Here is a 16638-nt window from a genome sequence, read left to right as displayed (position 1 = left end):
GCCTCTGACAGCGCTCACGTCAGTTAACTTTCGGTGGCGCGTTCTGTGAATGCTTCATACTGTACTGAGTTCATGTAAATAGGCGTAGGTTCATCTCCCGTCCCTTCCGTGTGTGTGTGTGTTTCCGTTGCTTTCGCAAATACAACTGAATAAGCAAATCCTTTAAGTGTTCACAATCAACAGTGTGATATTTAAAATCATGTTAAGACTCACATTGTTGATTGTGAACATTCTGGGTATAGCTGTTATTCTGCACGTTGTGGAAACAACGAAAACGTTGCATGTTGTAATGAACTGTTTAAATGTTACGAAGACTTGTGTTGTGTCGAACTACGGGGACTATTCTTGCTGCAGGTTGCTGGTTTGTTTGTGTTTCATAGTACAATATCATGTAATCGTGTGTTCATAGTATGCTTTCTGTGATGTTGACATGTGTGTGTTTCGTTAGCAATGCGTCCCTGCTTTCTATGCTGTGGCTAAATCTCCATTGCTCGCATAGACAGTGACAACTGGAAGTGTAAGGGTGGACATTTAAAGCCTGGATACTTCCATGTTATGTGTAAGTCTCCACGGGGCCAGCGGGTGATAAGCGCATACATGTCTATGAAGTACCTTTGGATACCATATCACGACCTGTCGTGGACGGAATGTTTAAGTTGACTGTTCCATCTACCTATGTGTGACATGGTTTGTGGCCATAGGGTGCCAACAAGTCTTCCCTGTTCATTGGGTGTTTGCCATGGTCTATTGACATCACTCCTATTAATTCACGAAGGATGTCTTTCATTGTTGCAGCGCCATAGTTTGACCTTCGTATGTCATTCCCAGCAGGCGTGGAGATTGTGCCATTGGTATGTTTACACAGGTGACCCATCTGTTCCACTGTATGGGCGTGTGATCCCCATAGATGTGCTGGCAGATTGAGTGCTGTATGCGCGGTATCTGCCCATCGGTCTGGCTTTGAATGGGGAGTGTCTACTGTAGACCCTATCTGTATTCCCTGGGTTATGCCTTGCAACAGCTGTGGGATTCCCCCAGGTTTGCAGCTATGGGTGCCATCTTGGCGTCGTTTGTCCATCCATGGGAACTGCCTACTGGACACTAGTATCGGGCTGTCAACATTTCACAGCTGCATTCTCCATTTCCGGTGGATGATCGGTATTAGTATTGCGAGTAACGCATATGCCATGGCCACGTCCGCTGCAGGCGGGACAGCGAATCATCTGCCAATCCACACCGACACCCATTTTGCATACCCACGATCCCATGTCTGCAACCCTCGACAGTACCCTTGCACACCCTTCATGTGTGCGGAAATGGGATGTGAGCGTGCGTGTATGGGCGCAGCAGCCTGGGGAGTCCTATTCATATGTCCTGCATTTCATGGGCGGCTGTCATCACCCTTGAAGGCGCTTGTGGTGCATATATCTACCTGTGCCGTAGTCACGGCTGTCACCTCTTCGGTTCACACTATGTTGCCCACACTTACTTAAGGAGTAATTTTTGGGTCCTGCAATGGACACCGATGTGCATATGTAAAGTTTAGAACATGTTGGACTGTGTCCATTCGGCCAGTGGGTTTGACTGCGCCGTATGTTCCCCAGTCCCGGATGTCTGTCCGCCTACCCATATTATGTAGTGCTCACGGAACCCGTGTCCTTCCACAATTTACCCATATGGTGTTACTGTAGTACTGCAGGTTGGCAACTGCTTTAGATAATCCTCAGAGGTACCATTGTGAACTATCCGCCACTGTATTGTCATTATAACACAGCGGTACATGTAGAACCTATTTATTCATGACAGTATGTTGTTTATGTGTGGAGCGCCATATTTTAACGATAGTATGACCTTCCTAGTTGGCGTTGTTGGTGTGCCATTAATATGTGTTCCACAGGTGCATGCGTATGTTCCGCAGAGTGGGCGGGTGATCCCCACATACTTGATAGCACCTTGGCTGCTGTATGCGCTGGGATTACGCGGCAGGATGGATGTCTACGGGGTGTATCTACTGTTGTTTCCATCTGTATGTCCTGTGTCATGCCTTACTACGGCTGTGTGATTCCACCAGGTTTGCTATTATGGGTGCCATCTTGTCCGTGCGTTTGTCCATCCTTGGGAAATGCCTACTGGACACTGATGTAGGGCTGAACACATTTCACACCTGCCTTTAGCATTACCCAATGGATGCTTTGCATCCTTACTGAGGACTAAGGCACGTCCTGTACCCGCAGCCCTCCCGAGGCGGGACAGCGGATTATCTGCCAAACAACACCGAGCCCCATTTTGCATACCCAGGATACCATGGCTGCAACCCCAGTGCGCATGACACATCCTTCATGTGTGCGGAACTGGGATATGGGCACATGTATGGACCACGGCAGTCTGGGGACCTCTGTTCATATGTCCTGCATGTCATGGGCAGGTATCATCAACCTTAAACACGCTGGTGGTGCATATGTCTAGCTGTGCCGTAGTCACGGTTAGTACTCTGATTGGCTGATCCCGATGGATAGCAGACAAGCGCCGTAATTTTGGAGTCCTACAATGGACACCGATGTGCATTTGTAAAGTGTAGAGCGTGTTGGACTGTCACCATCTGGCCAGTGGTATTGACTGCGCTGTATGTTCCCCAATCGTGGATGTCTGCTTGACTACCCATCGTTTGTATGACATGGCCTATCTATATCCACGTGCCAGTATGCGGAAATACAGCAAACCTTGCGTCCTGCCCATCTTCATAAGCGACATTATGGAACATATATCGGCAAAACAGACACTGTCAAATCGATAGACTCCACAGTGAAAGGATACTGAGCTCTTTCACCTACTAACATGGGGCATCGTCGAGATGCGGAATGCATGACATAGCCGTCCCTTATACACTTCCTTCAGAGTCGGTTTAAAGCGAAATAATCAATAAACCTGCTCATAGTTAGGTGGACAGTGCTCCAAGTCTTGATTATAGCGTGACATATACATATCAGTGTTGCATGCCTTACTTCATGGAAACAATAATACGGCAACAATGTGTTAATATATATACAATATTGGTAAATACAATCAGTATCCTGACACATAGTTGATAATTGTTGTGAGTGCACCTTAGAATGTAGTGTGTTGATCAGGATATTGTATATCAATGTGTATAATAGTAGCATTACGATAACAAAGCATGGAATCAATAAGTACTATTTAAGCATATATTTTACAATTATGAATGTAAATGTGTGGAGGAGACATCCGTAACCTTCCTGGTTCCACTGGATCACACACGCACACTTTTCGCATGTCCGGATTGTGGGTTACGGCGCGGGCGCACATGCATATCCGTAGTCCGTTTATATATGTTTACAGTGTCTGTGTGGTTACGTGTTTTGCGTTACTTGTGACTATTCGGTAACATATGTCTGATCCGGTTGACGGGCGTGTGCAGAAAGCACTTACAGCTTTATATATGTAACAGTCTTTGCAGCATGGGCGCTTTACGTACCGTGCACATCTATATGTTCTATAGTCGTAATTCAAGCGTGACTGCATTCACGTTTGCGGTTACTGTGACCAGTACCGTTAGCTGTTCGTTGTCATTAATATGCATACCCATGGTACCTATGTACATTTACATATCCCCGCACACACGCCGCGTCACAGGCATCCATTCTCCTGCTGGGAAAGGTGCGGTACTGCATGTTGAACATTCCTAATTCCCCTCGCTCATGGCCCAGGATGCATATGTCGTCACCGCAGGGCTGTTCAGATGACAGCTGCTTATATCCCATACGCATACAGGCCTTGGTTGTCAGGGTGTTGCTGTGGTGCTTTGGGTTTGGTCTTGTCCGCCCACTGTGCGGGACTGCCCTGACCCTGTACGAATGTTAGATGAGTCACATGGGCACGTTTTGTCCGTGTCCATGGTACCATGTCACGGCCCCAATTATTACGTAACCGTGTGCGCCGATTGGCGGTGTACCCGTTGTAGATCTTGTTATACTAATTGCACGGTCTGGTCGAACTGACCAATTTCCATTACTAACCCTCCGTATGTATGGCCTGTGTCGCAATATTACAAGGGTTTACCATTGCGTGGCGACTTTCACTGAGCCACAGACATGTCCGTTGCTTGGTTTGGGCGGTTCCGCTGTGCTACACACATTTAACATGGCGGAACAGGTTGAACAACTCAGCCACGAGGACATCGGGTTCTCCGTCGCTGTCTAGTATTGAATGTCTATGTGGAGTTTGTTTCACAAAGCGAGACAATGTCGACATTGTTAGCGGACATCTCGCGCGATGCGTCCGCACCGCGCGGGTGGCGATATGTCTGCCTTTGGGCGGCGAACAGGCATTATGCTGTGCCATTATGTCTGGGGATATATGGTTTCCTGACATAGATGATATGCCATACTAGCAATGACCCTAGCAATGACCAGCGTCTGGGTGTGGGTACTGCTGTATTACCCACGGGAAGAGTGGCCTTAGGTTAAGTGGTGACCTAGGCAGAAGTTGCCACCGATACATCACCGCTACCCCCTCCTGGTCTACCTACACCAAATAGAGTCTGGAAAGGTGCCCGGTAGAGCAACACCCTAGGCGGCTACCTACTTGGCCTATGCCTAAGGCCGGCTATGTGTGTGGTCCCTTGGGCATCGGACTCGGGAGCAGCGCCACGTCTGCCGTGGGTATGTCCAGCATTACCCACATCCAGCCCCAAGGCAGTCAACACAGCATCCATGGGTCCAGATGGTGTCCCAGCTGTGTACTCCAGGAACTCTATGGGGAATTAAACCCACACTTAGGACAGCTGTTTAATCTTAGCCTCACCTCAGGATCGTGCCGAGTAGTAGCACAGGGCGACTGTAGTCACACTCCACATAGATGGTGCCTCCACTGACCCTGGTTATTACCATACCATTAGTTTGACAAGCCTTATCTGCAAAGCCATGGAGATGGATCATAATGGAACACATAGATAAAGACATAGGGGACTCGCATACTTTGGATACAACCCAGTTTAGCTTGGTCAGAGTCAGATCATGCCTTTTACAAGTGTTTCACTTTGTAGAATCAGTCACCAAGGCCATTGATGAGGGTAAAGCAGTCCATACAGCCTACCTCAACCCGGCAGAGGCCTTGACACAATACCCCCCTCGGGTATAATTGATAAACCCGTCATCTTGAATGTAAATCCATACATCGCCATATGGGTTGCAAACTGGCTAAGTCACAGAACACACATGGCCATAGTTGCTGGCGCCATGTCATACTCACAGCCAGTCACAGGTGGTGTCCCATGGGGCTCAGTCCTGGGTCCACTATTTCCAGCATCTCGTTTCCAATGTACACGCATACACAGGGGGGTTATGGGTGACAATGTTTGCAGATGACTGCAAACCGGGTGCCAAAGTCAGACACACATCTGACACAGATATCCTTCAGGAGTGCCTCACAGATGTGGATAAGTGGTACCAGAGACATGTCCTACAGCTAAATGCCAGGAAATGCATAGGCATACCCTTCGGGAAGAACAAGGTTACCCGAGCTACCATATAGGTGGCAATCCACTGAGCACAGAGAGGGTTACCAGTGATCTGGGGACACGTGTTGTTGTTAACCGTTCGTTAGACACACATGTTGCTAACATAGTTAGGTAGACCTTCCACATTGCCCACATCATCATGAAGGGATTCACATCTAGATCAGGGGAGGTCATTGTCCCCTTGTACTCATCACTCATTAGACCTATGATTGGGTACAATGCCCGTTCAGAATGTATCTGACCCAACACCTGCAGCAGCTGGAAAGGCACCAACAGTTCATCGACAAACAGATGCAGGGTCTCAGGTATATGTGTTATACTGACCGACTGAAAGAATTCCAGCTGTATACAGTTGCATACCACTTGCCCAGAGGTGACCCGTGCCTGGCATACAAGGCTATGTCGAACCCAGATCTGATGACTATGCTTCACGTAAATAAGTTAGATCCCTCAGAACCACAAGGGCAGCTGGCGTACACCTTGACACTGTCATTAATCGAGCGTGTTGTTGGGACAGATTCATCACCCAGACACTCACTATGCTGTGGAACAACATCCCAGTACATGTGAGGGCAAGCACCTCGCTGGCCTTGTGTTAGTATTTAGACATGGATGTCTGAATTGATTTATTTAAGTAACCTTCTAAATGAATATTTACATTAGCACATTGTGAATCTTTACATTTCGTTGGTCTATTTTACATTAGTCATAATCATACGGTTTATGTGTATATATTATGGTTCATTTATATTACTAGGTGTCTGCAGTTCTGTTAATATATTGGCACAATCCGTAGGACATATATATGTATCTTACACAGTCAGACATTTGGAAAACATTTTATGTTGGTTCATCTTTCATATATGTACATATATTTCTATTTTCCGATGAAGACTGTACCTTTTGAAGCAATGTCTGATGTCCTCACTGTGTGGGATCTGTAACCCAAGTAAGGTTTGTTTGCTTGTCTGCCTTTAAGGCATGTAATTAGTACCTAGCACATCTAATGTACTGACCAATTAATGCTTTTAAATGTAGTAGGTTGGACTGCATTGTATGTATTCTGAATAAGTCTGCTTATGAAGCAGACGAAGTGGGCTCCAATAGACTATGGTGACTGCCTTTAATTCTTGGTGTGCTCTGAGTGGTCACTGACGGTCCCTACAGTACCTCGTCTTTGCTTTGGACTTCATCGGCTGGTTGTCTGTGTTTGTTGTATGGGGAATGTCAACTGTAGTCCCTATGTGTATTACTTGTGTAATGCCTTACTACGGCAGTGTAATTCCACGGGGTTTGCAGTTATGGGTGCCATCTTAGTCATCTTGCGCTTGTCCATCCATGTGAATTGCCTACTGTACACTGGTATAGGGCTGTACACATTTCACACCTGCATTTTGCATTCTCCGGTAGATGGTTTGCATTATTAGCGGAGAGTGGCGCATGTGCTACGCACGTCCCTCCAGGCGGGACAAAGGATTGCCTGCGAAACAACACCGAGGCCAGATTCTACATACCCAGACTCCCTTGACTGCAACAGTGGACAGTACCCATTACACATCCTTCATGTGTGCGGGACTGTGATGTGGGCGCAGCTGAATGGACCCGATACCCTGGGTATTTCTGTGCATGTGTGCTGCATTTCATGGACAGCTATCATCAACATTGAACACGCTTGCGTGCATATGTGTACCTGTGGCGTGGTGATGACAATGAGATCACGTGAGTAATGCAGGAAGCTAGCAGGCATTCTCTGAACAGAATTTTTGGGTCCTACAATGGACACCGATGTGCATATGTCAAGTTAGATGTTGCTGGACTGTGTCCACCTGCCCAGTGCTTTTCACTGCTGGTGTATGTTCCCCAATCGCGGATGTCTGTTTGACTACCCATTCCACATGGTGCTACATAACCAGGTGATTTAGTACTGTGAACAAATGACATACATCCAAAGATGCTGGTTAGCAACTGCTTCATATAAACCTCAGACATCCCAATGGGACATATCCGTCACTGTATTTCCAATATAACACCACTGGAACATGTTGATTACCTATGTATTCATTTAACCATGTTGTCTTCATAGGTGGGAATGCCATAGTTTACATATCCTACGTGACGTTGTGTGTGTGCCATTAGTATGTGTTCCACAGGTCGCACATCTGTTCCGCTGTACGGTAGCGGGTGCTCCTCATTCTGTTGCTGGCAGATTGAGTGCTGTGTATGCCGGTGTTGGCACGACGGTCCGGCTTTGTATGTGGAATGTCAACTGTAGTCCCTATGTGTATTTCCTGTGTTATGCCTTACTGCGGCTATGTCATTTACCGGGTTTGCAGTTGTGGGTGCCATCCTGGCCATCATACGGTGTCCATCCATGACAATTGCCTACTGGACACTAGTATAGGGCTGTACACATTCCACACCTACATTTAGCATTCTCCGGTGTATGGTTTGCATTATTAGCGGAGAGTAAGGCAGGTGCTACGCACATCCCTCCCAGGCGGGAGAAAGGATTGCCTGCGAAACAACACCGAGCACAGAGTCTACATACCCAGAATCCCTTGACTGCAACAATTGACAGTACCCATTACACATCCGTCATGTGTGCGGGACTGTGATGTGGGCGCAGTTCTATGGACCGGTACCCTGGGTATTTCTGTGCATCTGTGCTGCATTACATGGACAGCTATCAGCAACATTAAACACGCTTGCGGTGCATATGTGTACCTGTGGCGACAATGAGTTCAGTTAGTTGATTAAATAAGGCGGCATTCCTGTCTTTAGACAAATTTTTGGGTCCTACAATGGACACCACTGTGCATATGTAAAGTGTAGAGCTTGTCGGACTGTGTCCTTGTGAGCACTGGGTTTCACTGATACTGTGTGTTCAGCAATCGCGGATGTCTGTTTGACCACCCATTCCACATGGTGCTACATAACCAGGTGATTTAGTACTGTGGACAAATGACATACATCCAAAGATGCTGGTTAGCAACTGCTCCATATAAACCGCAGGCGTCCCAATGGGACATATCCGTCACTGTATTTCCAATATAACACCACGGAACATGTTGATTACCTATGTATTCATTTAACCATGTTGTCTTCATAGGTGGGAATGCCATAGTTTACATATCCTACTTGGCGTTGTGTGTGTGCCATTAGTATGTGTTCCACAGGTCGCACATCTGTTCCGCTGTGCGGTGGCGGGTGCTCCTCAGTCTGTTGCTGGCAGATTGAGTGCTGTGTCGCCGGTGTTGGCACGACGGTCCGCCTTAGTCTGTGCAATGTCAACTGTAGTCCCTATGTGTATTTCATGTGTTATGCCTTACAGCGGCTATGTCATTTACCGGGTTTGCAGTTGTGGGTGCCATCCTGGCCATACGGGTGTCCATCCATGACAATAGCCTACTGGACACTAGTATAGGGCTGTACACATTCCACACCTACATTTAGCATTCTCGGGAGTATGGTTTGCATTATTAGCGGAGAGTAAGGCAGGTGCTACGCACACATCCCTCCAGGCGGGAGAAAGGATTGCCTGCGAAACAACACCGAGCACAGAGTCTACATACCCAGAATCCCTTGACTGCAACAATTGACAGTACCCATTACACATCCGTCATGTGTGCGGGACTGTGATGTGGGCGCAGTTCTATGGACCGGTACCCTGGGTATTTCTGTGCATCTGTGCTGCATTACATGGACAGCTATCAGCAACATTAAACACGCTTGCGGTGCATATGTGTACCTGTGTCGACAATGAGTTCAGTTAGGTGATGAAAGAAGGCGGCATTCCTGTCTTTAGACAAATTTTTGGGTCCTACAATGGACACCACTGTGCATATGTAAAGTTTAGAGCTTGTCGGACTGTGTCCTTGTGAGCAGTGGGTTTCACTGATACTGTGTGTTCAGCAATCGCGGATGTCTGTTAGACTACCCATTCCACATGGTGCTACATAACCAGGTGATCTAGTACTGTGGACAAATGACATACATCCAAAGATGCTGGTTAGCAACTGCTTCATATAAACCGCAGACATCCCAATGGGACATATCCGTCACTGTATTTCCAATATAACACCACGGAACATGTTGATTACCTATGTATTCATTTAACCATGTTGTCTTCATAGGTGGGAATGCCATAGTTTAGATATCCTACGTGACGTTGTGTGTGTGCCATTAGTATGTGTTCCACAGGTCGCACATCTGTTCCGCTGTATGGTAGCGGGTGCTCCTCAGTCTGTTGCTGGCAGATTGAGTGCTGTGTACGCCGGTGTTGGCACAGCGGTTCGACTTTGTATGTGGAATGTCAACTGCAGTCCCTATGTGTATTTCCTGTCTTATGCCTTACTGCGGCTGTGTAATTTACCGGGTTTGCGGTTGTGGGTGGCATCTTGGGCATCGGTTGTCCATCCATGACAATTGCCTACTGGACACTAGTATAGGGCTGTACACATTTCACACCTGCATTTAGCATTCTCCAGTGGATGGTTTGCATCATTAGCGGATAGTATGGCAGGTGCTACACACACATCCCTCCACAGGCGGGACAAAGGATTGGCTGCGAAGCAACACGGGCCCAGAGTCTACATACCCAGAATCCCTTGACTGCAACAATCGACAGTACCCATTACACATCCTTCATGTGTGCGGGACTGTGATGTGTATGCAGTTCTATGGACCCGGTACCCTGGGTATTTCTGTGCATCTGTGCTGCATTACATGGACAGCTATCATCAACATTAAACACGCTTGCAGTGCATATGTGTACCTGTGTCGACAATGAGTTCAGGTGCGTATTGAAAGAAGACGTGAATCTGGTGTGATGTCAATTTTTGGGTCCGACAATGGACACCACTGTGCATATTTAAAGTGTAGAGCTTGTCGGACTGTGTCCTTGTGAGCAGTGGGTTTCACTGATGCTGTGTGTTCAGCAATCGCGGATGTGTGCTTGACTACCCATACTGTGTTGTGCTACAGGAACCATGTCTTCCGACACCAGAAACCAATGCTATACATCCAATGTTGCAGGTTAACAACCACTTTCATACCATACCCAGAGGTCACGATTGGGAGGTATTGCCACTTTATTATCGGAACAACACCCCCAGACTGTGTACATCACGGGAACTTTAGGCCAGTCTTACCGGCCATTTCCAATTGTAATTAGCAGACACGTGTCAATACATGTATGATAAGACATATTGTCATGCAGAAGTTGATCTATGTTATTTGGACATTGGCTTCTGCTTTTGGCATCCGTTGCTGTGAGTGTTGCCAGTTACCATACACATTGCTTGCTCAGAGGCAGACTACACAATTCTGCACAGTACTGTGGTCTCCTTTGAGGACCCTGAGCCAGTGGTCGATGGTACGGCAGCCACTGCATCAATCACATTTGCCATCTACCAGTACCTACAGGACTGCATGAGCCAGTCATTCACTTACCCAACTGTGGTTCACTGTACCAATGCCAAGCATCCAGTGTGGTGTACCCCAGCCATACACAGAATGTACAACACGAGGAGGTGGCTACTACAAGGTGGAGCAGACACCTTGTGAGGTATGACACCCTTGGTCATCATATGTGTAGAGTTACACACTGTCATGAAATTGTCCAGGGCACATTCCACAGATATACCTACATGGACCTGGCTAACAATCATACCACCTTCAGTTGCTATGCTCGACACCTGGGAGCTCACTCCCACATATGCTCTGACTGGGTTCACATAGAGGTGGGGTTTACTCAACATACACACATTGCCAACATACAGGCTGACAAGTCCAGTGAGGACATCTCCACACCCTCCCCCACACATGAGGAGATGTGTGTACCAGTGGTTTGTGGTCACCAAATGTTCTGTGACACACAGGTGGGACATGCTCTCTCCAGGGTAGTGGACATAGCATCCATGAGACCAGCTGGTGACCCGCTGTGTACTCCACTATCTCATTTATGAATTGGACCCACAGTTAGGACAGCTATTTCTTTGTAGCCTCACCTCAGGTAGGGTACCCAGGTTGTGTCACATGGCAGCTGTAGTCCCACGTCACAAGGCCAATACCTCCACTGAGGCTGGTTATTACTGTCCCATTACCCTGAGGAGACCTATCTGCAAAGACATGGGGAGGGATCATACTGCGGCTCGTACATGACTGCATAGGGGACATACATACTTTGCCTCACACACGGTTTGTCTTGTTCAGGAGGCGGTTCATGCCTTTAAGGCATGGTGGCGATTTTCCGGACAGCCGCCGAGGCCACTGATGGGGTGTTGCAGTCCATAGAGCCTACCTCGACCTGGCAAAGCCCTTCATCACATTACCCCTCTCAGGTATCGTTGATAAACCCATTGGCTGGGATGTGAACACGCACATCACAGAATGTGTTGTAAACTGTCTATGTGACACAACCCACACGGTCATAGTTGCTGGCAGCATGTCAGACCTACTGCCTGTCACAAGTGGTGTCCCATGGGGCCCTTCCATGTCTGCACTCCTGTCATACACCTACATTTTCACGGTACAGGCACACACAGGGGTGCTATGGGCAACAGTGTTTGTAGATGACTGCAAAACAGGTGCCATAGTGGGACAGACATCTGACACAGATATCCTTCGAACGGGCCTCCCAGGTATGCATATCTGCTGTCAGGGACATGTCCCACAGCTAATTGCGACGTAATGCAACATCATACCTGTGGAGAACTACTAGGTCAACCCTGTCCAGCATATAGGTGGCTGTCCACTCAGCACAGGGGTGATTACCAGGGATCAGGGGACAGTGTTTGACGGTCACCATTCATTCCACACACGTTGCTATCGTGGTTGTGTGGGTCTTCTACATTGCCCACCTGTTGGTGCAGGGATTCACATCTACATCAGGCTAGGTCATTGTCTCCTTGTACCCATTACGTGTTACACCTATGATCTACTACATTGCCCCATTCAGACTGTATCTGACCATACACCTACAGCAGCTGGGAAGCCCACATAGGTTGATTGTTGTACAGATGCAGGATGACACCATTTTGTGTAATGCTGCCCCACATGTAGGACCCCTGCCACATCCGTCACATACCTGCTGTTTAGTGTTGACCTGTGCCTGACATACGAGGCCATGTCAACCCATATGTCATGTGTATGCTTCACCTACTGTATCCGCATCCCTCAGAACCACTAGGGCAGGTGACATTTACCTTGTCACGGTCATTAATGGGATGTGTTTGAGTGACACATATATCACCCAGACACTCATTATGCTGTGGATCTACATCACAGTACATGTGAGACAGACATCCTTCCTAGCCTTGTTCGCAGCTATGTTGTCCATTGGATGGAGAATTGCAGGTATAGGCCAGGGATTACATCATTATCAGTGCTTGGCGGAGATACAGCAATATCATGGGTATTTCATCTGAAGCACAGAAGGTTGGCAAAGTCATCCTAACTATGGTGTAGTATTATGGCTGGGCCTGGGACGATGGCCTACCCTGTACCTATGGACGTGTGAACCTATATTCATAGTTTGTCACATGTACAATTGTCTATCCACTATACTCTTTCGCCACTGTATATTTCTGTGGCACATGATTGTCCTCTGTATTACATGCAGGTATGCTGTGTGCGTTGCACATACGTCACGGTTGATGACAGTGTATCTGTGTCCCTAACACTGTGATACTGAGGACTACCACACATCCTTCACAGCATTACATGCATATGTCCATTCTATTCTTCTTTGGCCTATGGGGGTGTTAAGGCAAACATTACTCAAGTCCCTGTTTGTGCATGCTTCATGTTGGTGTTTGACCAGGCTCCGTTGCAGTCATGTGTTGGACAGTAGTGTGTCTGTGTGTTTGCCATGTGTTTTATTGCGGTACATCTGTGGGAGGTGTAGTTGGCACATGTTCCTCTTTGCAGGGACACCCATCCTGGGGTTTGTGTCATGCATCTGCACTTGGCACGTGCCATATGTCCTGTACTATTCCCACAGTCGTGTATGCCTTCATGCACTACTACTGCGTGTTACTGGCTGTGTGTATGTGGTACACATGGACATTGTGATGTTTGGCTTGACCTATTCCCATGCTAGAACGTAAACATCTGTCAATTAAGTCTTTTAAATCAAACTGTAACACTCATTCGTATTTTCAAAATGACACTCATTAACACAGGAAGCTGGGATTAATAACATTTTACTACTGTGCAGCAGGAGGCAAAGGAGTATGCAGTAAAAGTTTAGACATTTGTTCAACTCTATACATGTTACATCTGTATGAGCATTCTGTATACTATCATCTTTTGCACACATTAATGATGTGGTCAGTCACAAGGCATTTACATTGCTAGAGTACAGAACATTGTATTCCTACAACAGTGCTCAGGTAATGCTTATTACATGTTTTCCCATGAGGATAGCCCAACCTTGCGAGCCACATATTCACTTAGACTGTACTTGGTAAATTCTGCTCTGTCACGGTTCCAACACTGTTCATATCCAGTCCTCACTCCGTGTCCTACTAGGTTCCTGTGTCTCTCTGCTGAGCAGCTGTACTCTGTGTTAGAGCTCACAAGCCTATCCTCCTCAGTGGAAGGATGACAGATATACCTGTACATACATGTATTATTCTGTAACCGAGCAGATGAGTAATGCTGACTGACATACACCTGCTGCACTGGTTACTGCTAGGGTTAGGGTTCAATCACACTGCAGCTACACTACAAGCAATTACATGCATGAGAAGCTGTACTGCTATATTGTCAGGTAGAATAATATGCATTATACACTATTTGCTTCTAAAGTTGCACGTCATATCTATGTTTAAATATGTATTTTGCTAACATTCTCCCTCCTTTGATTGCTTCTACTCTATCCAGAAACATATACAACATTATTTCATTCCTAGCCTCTTCCTCTGTGGAGCGTTTAACTAGGCAAGTAATTTGATGTACATTGCAAGTAGGATTGCATTTTCTATTGACAAATACCACTACAGGTCTTGATACATAGTCTCGGGTACAGGTATGTCCCAGAGTCCCTGACTAATACTTACATGCACAGTATCCCGCACTAGACACATGCTCCCAATATGAGCAGAACAACACAAATGGCAATCATGATATTCAGTATGACTGACCCCATCCACCCAATGGTTTGTGGAAATGGTTCGTCAGTGGGTTTGGGCCTGGTTCCGCCATGGATGACACCTGCTATATTACCTGTAGGTGGGCGTTGCTTTTGGTCTCTTCATGTGGTAGTTGGACACAGCGATCTTCTTCAGTAAGCGCGCACGTACCAATTCTCAGCGCCACGGTGCAGTCGTGCGCTATTACATTTTGTGACACAACAGTTCTCATTGCATCCAGTTCATCAGTCACATGTTCAGGAGCGGGAAGTCACATTCATCCTTCCTCCGACAGGTTTTGATAACTTCCTCTGTTCCTGATTGATTTCACTACTCAAGAAGGTGGGAGTGTTGCCGCCCGGGGTGTGGCGCTGTCACTCAAGTCCATATGAATCGATATTCCTTTATCTCTTGCAGAAGACTGACATGTCAGAACAGCTTCCATTTCACCCACTGGATTAGTAGGTTTCTCGACTGTGTTCCCAGTTCTTGAGCTATATGTGTTATAGTTAGTTTAGCACCCACAGGCAATTGTACAGTATGTCATGTGACTGGAGCCAGATAACCCAAATAACAACTGCGGACCAATTCCCAGGTAACCATTGATATGCTTATTTCCCACAAACAACATAACAATATTCTACTTTAATACTGATGCGGGTTACCTCTGCATGTAACATATTCCTGTCTCTAACAGAGGACTGTTTATACAATTCAGGATGTTTCTGCACATCCTTCAACATTGTTCTCATGATGTTTCAATACAAATTAGGAATGGTGCTACAAGTAGTACTGTGATCTTTGGCTGTTATATGACATTCGTAAGACACAGTTATGTTACAAATACTCCCACCAACTGAAACTGTATCATGTTTATGATAACATACAATTCCTTTTTGTGTAACAGGTAAGTACATTGCCACGTTGTCCTGTGATCTCACAGAACCTGTATCAAAGTGTAGATATTCACAAGTCTCAATCTATCCCCAAGGGGACAACATGCATCGGAAGTCCTCCATATGATGTAGGTATGGCAGTACAAACACAGCAATTTAATGTGTTCCTAGTCTCTATATGCACCGCGTCATGCCTAGGTATCTGTTGAAGTGTGGAAGACACTCTGTGGCCAGTTCATCACGTATCAGTATTTGTATCCGTGTAGTTATATGCAGGTAAGGTCCCAGAAATTGTACCGTAAACACAAACATGGTTAATAGGTGTATAATCATTAGGACAGCAAACATAAATGTCTTTGGGGTTGCTTTGTATTGTTATACAGTCTTGGCGGGTGATTCGGGCTCTTTGGTTCAGCAACTACAAGCTGTCAATCAGACTTGATATGCGTTACTGATTTGAGAAATGTGAGGTGGACCCAGGCCGACCTCTCTGCAAACTTTACTGCGGTGGCGTTGCCAACAGTACCGGTACAGACATTCGCAATGTCCACTTGGCAATAATGTTCTTTGGATAACAGTGACATACACACAGGATACTGGTGTCAGCTATGCTTCCGTCTTCGTTTGCTCTTATCTGTAACAGACTTTAACTGAAGAACAGTGTTACTAGTTAACAATCCTCTCATGTCACCTACTACTGAGTCATCGACCTCCGGCTCTGCAGGCATGACAGCTTTCCACTCTGGCACATGATATGCCATTCCACATACTACTTGAAGTGGGTGCAGCACTTTACATTTGGAACTGTTGTCATGCTCAGCAATGCTAGAGGTAGACAGCTCATGTAACTCGTCTGGATGTCACCCACCAACCTCCTCTACTTATTTCTCGGGATCCCATTCTCTGCGCCAGCAATCGTGCTGAGTGTGGGTTGTACATGCAATTGACATTCATGGTATCTGAAGTAATCCCCAGGTAGCGTGATTGTCTGGTTCACTACATGTGTTCTATTGTCACTGTAGCTTCTTTACAGCATGCCAGATCTAGGGATACTTTATTTTACTGGCACCTT

Source organism: Protopterus annectens, chromosome 7.part0 (assembly GCF_019279795.1).
Source record: "Protopterus annectens isolate FY-2018-M chromosome 7.part0, PAN1.0, whole genome shotgun sequence".
Lineage (NCBI taxonomy): Eukaryota > Metazoa > Chordata > Ceratodontiformes > Protopteridae > Protopterus > Protopterus annectens.
This window is presented reverse-complemented; position numbering follows the sequence as displayed.